Here is a 9,091-nt window from a genome sequence, read left to right as displayed (position 1 = left end):
TTCTTGTTGTCTTTAAAAGCAAGCAGATCTATCGGTGCCAGGTGTCATCCAGGTTTAGTCATGTCTGTTTTCATTTTTCAAGGACAGTCATTCGGTATCTATCCTCCATGTCTTGAATGTAGTTGGTGTCAAACCTATGAATTGTTTGGACTCACTGGCTGATGGTGAGGCACAGTAACAGTTAACTTTTATGTAATATCCTTAAGTGTTAACAAACTGGACACATCAAAAGTACCCAAATAATCTAAGACAACCTGAACATCCCAAATTTTGCTACATTTGGGAAGTGATGGCTTCAAATATCACTTTCATGCAATGAACAACCAACGGGATTCTCTTCAAATTTCTCTCCATTCTGCAGTAAAAGTATTGATAAATGGACTGAACCTGCTCTATTTTTTGCACTGTATCCCAATCCAGAGTCATATAACTGAACTAGAAATTCAATACAGTTGTTCACACCAGGTTAAAAAAAAAAACATCAGTGTTCTTTTTAATGCAGTACTGATGCCATCTTGTTAAGTAGGTTTGATATTGCTTTGAAGGACCTGCTCTCCAGGAGGCCTTAAGTATGTCCTTTGCACTTGATGGAAAATTATTTTGATGTAGTCCCTCCCTGAAAAGAGATAGACTAGTAGGTTTAGTTTGGCCCAAAGTGGATGAGTTTCCCAGGGGTGACTTGGTAATTGTAGAAGGTCTTTCCTTGCTTTGAGGTGGAATGGGTCCTTTTTGAGCATTTGAAGAGCTTTCGGATACCATCCTTGTGTTGGCCACTCTGGTAGCACACAAACTCCCAATGCTTGCAGGTTCTGTATTTTGCTCAACACAGCAGAAAGAACACTGAAAGGGGGAAATGCATAAAAATTTAGCTCAGACTACTGTCAGGTGAATGCATCTTTAGCATTACAGCTTGGTGGTCTGGTCTGTAAGAAACATTCTTTGGGAATTGGAGACTTATGTGAGTGAGGCAAATACTGTAGGCCATGTCAGCTTTGAAACAGACTTCTTAAAGCATTTAGAAATGTTTTATTGCCAAGCTTCCATTCTGATTCCCTTTGGTTTCGGCGAGATTCAACATCTGCAAGAAGGGTTTGTTTTCCAGGGATATGAGCTACTCTGAGCCATATGTCCCTACTCACACACCACTACCAAATTTCTGTTGCTATAGAATTACAAGAGTCTGAATTACTGGTTCCCTATCATTAATAATGTTGACTGCAGTAGTGTTATCACATGATGTTTGGATGTGCATGTGAACTTTGTCTTTAATGAAGGTCTGTAAAACAAAGTATATGGCCAACATTTTCAGGTGGTTAATGTGGTGTTTACATTCGATTTATGCCCAGTTTGCACCAGAGGATACCCCTTTGCATTCTGCCCCCCACCTAAGGGGGAAGCCTCTGTGTTAATTTGATGCTCAAATGGCAAGTGTGAAATTGCATTATGTGAACTTTACACATTGTGAACCCACCACTGCAGTTTATGTTTTGCTTTTTGTGATAAGGACATGAGTGAATCAAACTTACCCTTTTCTGTTTTAGGGCCATTTTACACTTTTCCAAATTTCTGTAGTATAGGGGTTCATGCATCACCCTAGGAAAACTTGAGACAATGTTCCCAAGAGCACTTGCTACTTCCCTAGTAGTTGGGGAGGTTAAGTTGCAAGTAAGATGGCACAAACAGTTCTTAAATCAACAGCTTTATCTCTGGTCGGCTGAACTGTACTGAATTAATAACAAACCCCAAAATGTAAAGCACCTGAGTAGAGAGAAAAGTAGATTTCTGAGGGTGTACCACCAAACCCAGTGTGTCAAATAACACTATGCTGCCAATAAAATTTGCCATATACTGTTCAGAATTCTGACCTTGTAAATAAAGGTCATCAAGGTGTGCTGTCCGTGTAAGGCAGCTAGAGGAGGTTTTAAGTATTTTAGTGGACTGTCTTGGTGCACACAATCAACCATTGGGTATAAAGATGTGAGTTCATAGAGGTCTTCATCCCATTTAAAGCACAAAAATTTTTGATTGTCAGTTTTAATGGGAATTGAACAATAGGTATTCTTCAAATCAGTTGAGGCCATGAAACAGTTTTTTGTTACAAGTTTTGTGATTGTGTGAAGAGAACCCATTTTAAAATGATGGTGGGTCACCAAATTGGGAGAGGTAGTCTGTGCTGGATAGGGGTGATAATACAATCAATACCCACACCCAAAATATCAGACAAGATTATACTCTATCACTAATGAGTTCTCTCCATGCTGCAAATTTAACAGCAACCTGTCCCGCCTGAAAACTGTGGCATGAATTGAGTTTTTTATTTGAAGTACTTGATCCATTATTTCTTGTCTGCGCTCTGCGGTTGTTTCCTTTTGAAGGGCCTATTGTGTCCCTTGTATAAAAAATATCCCTCTTGGGACTTTTAGCATAATGGGCAGAATGGCTAGAAGAATGTTGGCTCCCTTTGTAGGTGGACTGGCAGTAGGAGTGCCCCACAGAGTGGCTAATTTTGCTGGCTTCCCTGGTTTCTAACAGGTTTTTGGCCAAATCATTCCCAAAAGATACTGGCTGCCTAAAGACAATCCTGCAGAGCATAATTATAGCAGAGTATTCCGATTTTAAAGCAGGTTTTATTTGTTCCCCGCAAATTTAGGATGGTTGATTGTTCAGGTGTCCAAGTATGGCTATAGAATCAACTGAGTGATGGCCTTGGAATTATTGGTTAAACTAGAGGGGTTTACGACCAGCATATTAGTTGGTTGCAGTGTTGCAATCGCAACTGTAAGTATAATTTGTTGCAGGGTAGATAGCTGCAGATCAGTCCTCCTTTGTTTAGAATTGAGTTGGCAATTGCACCCACCCTTAATATCGCCTCAATTTTTCCAGTCTTTTTTACCTATTAATCATACTTTTTATTTTGTCTGAGGACAGTTTTTAATCTCATCGTTTGACTGGTATGTCGGCCAGTTCCTGTTTAATTTTCTCGCCGGTGGCATCATCGTCATTCAAGCCATTGGCGATATCTTGGAGAGGCTTTGTCTCCGCGGTTGAGTTTTCCCACCCTTTTTGGCCGTTGGCCCGAGAATGCTCTGTGAGCATTTTGACATCGTCTTCATCACCAAAGGAATCGCTTCCATGGAGACTGGTATGTTCATCAAATGGAATTCTATCGCACTTCTGTTTTCTTTGTATTAGAGTTGTATTAGAGTCAGAGTCAGGTGACCCCGGTTCATCAACAGCAGAACTTGATCTTTTCTTGCCTGGTGGGCTGTCGCTTTATGGAAGCGATTTGTCACATAGTCTTGCTAAAATAGTGGCCGTTTGCCTCATGGTTTTGTCCACTTTCGACAAGTTTTGAACAAGACCTTTGTTTTCATCCACAACTGTGGGTGGAATGGCAGGGGCTCCGACCTCATGACCTTCTTGTTGAGGACTTTCCTTGTTCATATACTTGGAGAGAATTGCCCAAAACTGCCGGGAAAAATTTTCAGTAATAGAAAAATGACGCCTACCCTCCTTCCCGGAATAAAACTTAGTAAGATAAAAGTAGGATAGCAAGGACTTTCGTTAATTTAAAGAGAGAAACACTCGCTAAACAGGGTGCGCCAAAACCTCTGTCTGACTGTCCGGGACAAGTAGAAATTTAGTTCGGACATGTAAATCTTAAACATGACTTGTCCGTGGGACAAGCACATTTCTGATGTCTAAACAAGTACAGAAACAGAGGAAAATTGACTTCAAGTTGCAGTAGAGTTGAAATATGTCTAACAGTAATAACAGCAAACCTTTAACTTGACAAAATAAGTGTAAAGATTCCTATAAATTTCGCTATTCTACAGCCATTCATTTGTTTCGGTGACCTCATCTGGCCTTAGTAACCAGGCCTATTAAGACTAATCCCCAGGCTCTAAATTCGAGTTAATAATGGCGGAATCTCAAAAGCGTCGTCAACCAAAGAATCAAGCAAAGAATCAACTGAGTCTTCGAGTAGTTATGGCAAGAAGAAAGGCAAGGTTCTTGCAAAGCAGGATTATGAAAAGAACAGAAAACGTAATGATATTCGCTTTAGGTTTAGAAGAAAAAATTACTTACAAGGCTTAAAATGTGATTAAAAAAAAAAAAAACACCTGAATGTTTTTGAGTCAATCAAGTCATCGTATCTGCAGGGACTGGGTATAAGGTGAGTTTCTTGTAATAAAGTCGAAAATTAATGTTCGGGTTTTTTTATCTTTAATAACATTTGTACCCTTGTAAATAGTTCACAATTAACGTTGCTACAAATTAAAATACACCAAAAGCCACATGTTGAATTGATTTTATTTCTAAATACAGTTTGAACAAATCTTTTTGGACAAGCACTTTTGGTTCTCGTTCTGCTAAAGCTTACTTTCCAGCAAAACGCTAAGCACTGACCAGCACCGCGGATATCTCATGTGACTATGTAGTGACGTAGACTGATGAAAAGATAGAATTTGTGGTGGCAGGCATCATGGTGTACGAATTCTATTGTTAAAAAGAAATTGCTGTCAATCAAGACTGCACATGTACTTTACTATGTCAATGACCCTTTAATTACTCAGACTCCCAATAAAGTCTGTTTGTGGAGGTGCGTTGGCCTCATGGTTAGTGCACTCGTCTCTGCTTCGAGTGGTCCTGGTTTGAGTCTGGGGACATTGTCTTGTGTTCTTTCTTCTCACAGTGCCTCTCTCCATCCAGGTGTATAAATGGGTACTTGGAAATTTTAATTCAGGGGGAGGTGGCTGCGATGGACTAGCATCCCGTCCAGTGGGAGTAGAGTTTAGTCCTAGTCGCGTCATGCTACAGAAACCAAGATGTGCTCTGGCCCGATGTGCCACTTTGCCTGTGATCAGACTTCCTTCAGACTATCGATTTATTTGCGTATTGATACTGCCTAACAGGACTTGACTTTGGTGATTGGAGAAGAGCGGGTACTTTTACTGTGGTGTGGTTATAAATGAACGAAATAAGTGGAAAGTTGTCGAATTACTTGGACTCTCCATGAACTCTGGTAGAAGAAGGCGTTTTGAAAATTCCTGAAGGAAGAGATTCCAAGCCTAACTAAACCCTAAAATGAAAATGGGGGAATTCCCTGATGTTAGGCATCAAAGCTACATTCAAGAGATTACCTTTACTTTATTGGTCAGTGCAGCAGGGCTGAAATCGAACATAGGAAACAAAAGAGTGTTGAATATCCCAGCAATTGGGTGAAAAAATTTAAAGAAATAGGAGAGGGAACAATTATGTGGAGGCCTAGGGAACTATTCTCTGAAAAGTAAAAAAAAATTGTCCAAGAGTCTACAACACAGCGTATTCCTACATGTAGGTGGTTCCCCAGCTGCCAGGTACTGACGCCGCCCAACAAGACTTGACTTCAATGATCGAATATGAACCACTACTTTCCCTGTGCCGTGGTCGTAGGCGAAAGAAACAAGTGGAACGTTGCTTAATTACTTGGGCTCTATAGAGTCTGTCTAATTCCAGTTGGTATGGGGTTGCAATTAAATCTCACGCACCCAATGAAGAGATTCCAAACCTTACTTAAACTTAAGAACAAAAAGGTGGAATTCTCTAAGTGTCAGTCTGAAAAGCCACATTCAAAATACAACCTCCAGACCATTAGTCAGTATGGTGAAGCGAACAAAAACAGAAGCAGTATCGCTATGCACCAATTATTAGAAAAAAAAAAAAAAAAAAAAAACACGTTGAATAGCAAAGGGGAATAGAAATCCTTTCTGAAAAGTCAAAAATTGGTCCAAAAGTCTACAACACGGCGTATTCCCGGCCAGGTACTGACGCCGCCCGCTTCAGTGATCAGATCAGAACATTTAAGCATGGCATGCTCTAAAGTGTCAGTAACACCATATAGGTGACAGTTCAGGGTTGCATACAGGCCGATCCTGTTGAGAGATGAGGCTGTGGGTAGAACTGGGTGAACAATCTTTCAGTTGACATCTCTGTGTTTATGGGTAATCAGCGGTGGATATAGAGTTATCCTTTGCCTTTGTAGCTTACTTTTTCGTGATGCCAAACAGGAATGAACCGGCGTCTGTGCCATGCTGTCTTTTTAAACCCTGAACTTTTTCATAGTAAATATCCATTTCTTCTGGATGAGAATCTGGTTTCTCATTTTCCATGTAATTGTTATTCGGGCAAATATCTTCATGTGTGTTTTCAATGTCTCCTTCAGCTGCCTCTGGCTGTACATCAGTTGATTCTGATTGTGCATCGTTCGCTTCTGGTTGTAAGTCAGGTTCTTCATCATCATCCTCTTTTTGCTGATCGCAGGTGTAGGACATAATATGTCCCAACAGCTTACATGTACATATTCTGCCACAAATCTTTGGGCAGCATTTTCTATTGTGCCCAAGCTGGCTGCATTCAGTTCAGATGGGCTGCTGGGTATTATGAATTATGTGGTTCCAGTCCCCACCAATACGCATGGAATATGGTATAGACTGTTTAGCCAATATCGTCTTGACTAAATGGTCGTTAATTGCCATTTTCTATTCCAGCCAGTTCATGGTCAACCTTGTATTTTAAGCGGATCACTTCGCTTTTGAGCTCGCTGTATTTGCTTAGCGCAGGCTCCACCTGTCCATCGTCCACATATTAAGGGTGGCCCATTATGCTCACATTAATTTAAGAACTTCCCATGTGGCGGTGAGCACCCAATATGAAATTCCTCAACATTTAAACCGTTGTTGACAAGTAGTGAGGCATCAACTTTTGTCTCCAGCCCCAAAAGATACACGTCATCTACTAAATCTTGAAATACTATGAAGGAGTGGTAAATTTCTTTTTGAATTTCAGCCTTCGAAACTCCAACACCAGTTCACCGAGGCATTCGAAACGTCGCGCTTTGCTTCTTTTAGTCCGCCATATAAGCATTCCAGAAGGTGAAAACTGCAAAACTTCTAACTCTATAGATCACATAGATTTGTCCACAAACTAATACAACAGAGAGCAAGGTTTTTAGCAAACTATATATAGTATTATGAGATCTCAATGGCCCAAAATAGGCAACAATTCCACAGATATCACAGAAACAAGTGGAAAGCAGTTCCTCAATTACTTGTACTCTCTGTTGAGTCTGTTGGAAGGATGGCCTTTCTTTCCTGTTCTGATGAAGTTGCAACTACTGTACATTACCATGACCTAACAAAGAGATTCCAAACCCAACTAAAACTTCAGATCAAAAAAGTGGAATTTTGTAATGGTCAGTCATTGACGCCACATTCAAGAGATAACTGTCAGAGTACTAATTAGCAGGGCTGTAATTAAACATGGAAAAGAACAGAGTGTCGTTGCATAAATTGAGTCAGATTGCGCATTGAGACTTCAGAAATTCATCTTTGCCAAGATTCTGAAAAACAACAAATGTGTTGTAGGGCCACCAGTGTCACCAGCGTTATTGGCCTCAATATAAACAGGCAACTTGTCTTTCACCTCATCCTTAGACTTAAAATTCCTCCTCCTCGGGTCCCTCCAAGTGAGCATGTCTCTTCATGCAAGCGTCGGACATGACTGTGTCCTTTCTCTTTTACAACTTTTGCATACAATCTGTGGGTATCTCTTGCATACACGACCAAGCTCCTGGCACTACTACAAAGAGGTTGCTTGTCACAGTGTATTATAGTGTATTATGCAACATCACTCACCACTGATATAAAGAGAATACTGAATTGAATTCTTGATCCAAAAAAAATCTTCACTAAGCGATTTCCTTTTAGCGATTGTCAGCATTGTAAGATCGTAAACCCTTGATACTGACACTGGTACATTGACCATGATTATGGTGGGTGACAGTCCAAGTGGGTATCGCCGACATCAAAACCTTCTTCAATCAGCATCTCTGCATCACTTGCAGCATACGCCGTTGTGAAATGCCGAGGCAAGATTCAAAACTGGCGGATGATTTCACTCTGTTCACTCTACGAAATTCGAGATCTGGGCAGAAAAAGCCGTACAGATCTGAGATCGTAGTAAGAAGATTCCGTTTAAGGCTACTTCAACCCACAAAGGAAGTGAACCCTGACTTGGTTCAATAGAAGTGTAACTTCTGTGAGTGAAACTTGTAATTCAGATCGTTAAAACGAGCAGCACAAAACGAGCTTGAGTACCCAGACCTCCTCGGCCAAAGCTACTACATTAGCCGCTGTTCCGAAAATGAGCCCGCATTTTCTTCCATCTCTCAGTACAATCGCTACGTACTAGCCGGGTGCTCGCAAATTTTAGGAAATTACTGAACAAATTGAGATATTTGAGAAAAATATATTTGTTTCATTACGGCGTCGAAACAAAGTCCGTTGATTGATCGATGGCCGATTGTATTTGAAAACTTAATAAACCTTCCACGGCTTTTACCTGTAGAGTATATGAGACGCCTTTTAAACCATTTCATTAAACGTTTGCGTAGTTAAAGAGCCATTGGGTCTAAAATAAGTATATTTGTTGGATTACGCACGTAGAAGTGTTGTTGCACTCCCATAGCAACAGAATTATTGATTCTTTATGACTGCGACCATTTATTCCTTTCTTTATTAAATCCATTTTGAAATCACTGGCTATCCTTGCAATCTGATTGGCTCTCAGTGGTGCGATTTATTCACGAATCGCACTATTTTTTGCTCTAAATCGCATGTTTTTCTCAGCCAATGAGAATGGGACAGTAAAACAAAACAACCCACAAACTCACAAACATGGATGCAGATCACAATCACAGCTATAATTATAGACTAATTGTATCTTACAGATGTTCATGGAAATACATGGTGCTCTTGCTGAGGGGTCAGGCACCCCAGCTGGTTTTTTTTTTTTTATTTTTTTTATTTTTTTATTATTATTAATTATCTATTTTTTACAGCACGCATACTTACATTATTAATTACAAAAAACTACGTATAAAACTACAACAATACAGCTACTTACGCTAATTACAACTTGCTCTAATTACAATGCTTGACGGAACAACAGTATTATTTAAACCGCTTACGTTACACTACTTTTTAATCGCGGACAATTACTACAAACTTTTACTACGGTTACTAGAACTAGTGAAAACTGCAAAAAAAAA

The 9,091-nt window shown here is 40.0% G+C and overlaps 1 pseudogene; it reads right to left on the bottom strand.

Moving 5' to 3' along the window:
• Window positions 1-6,026: 6,026 nt before the first annotated feature.
• Window positions 6,027-7,151, bottom strand: LOC149100822 (uncharacterized; annotated as a pseudogene).
• Window positions 7,152-9,091: the final 1,940 nt, after the last annotated feature.

The sequence above is a fragment of the Orbicella faveolata genome, unplaced genomic scaffold (genome assembly GCF_042242905.1).
Source record: "Orbicella faveolata isolate gen_17 unplaced genomic scaffold, um_ofav_v1 contig_4, whole genome shotgun sequence".
Lineage (NCBI taxonomy): Eukaryota > Metazoa > Cnidaria > Anthozoa > Scleractinia > Merulinidae > Orbicella > Orbicella faveolata.
Note: the sequence above shows the minus strand (reverse complement) of the source record. Positions and strands in the feature narration are given on the sequence as shown.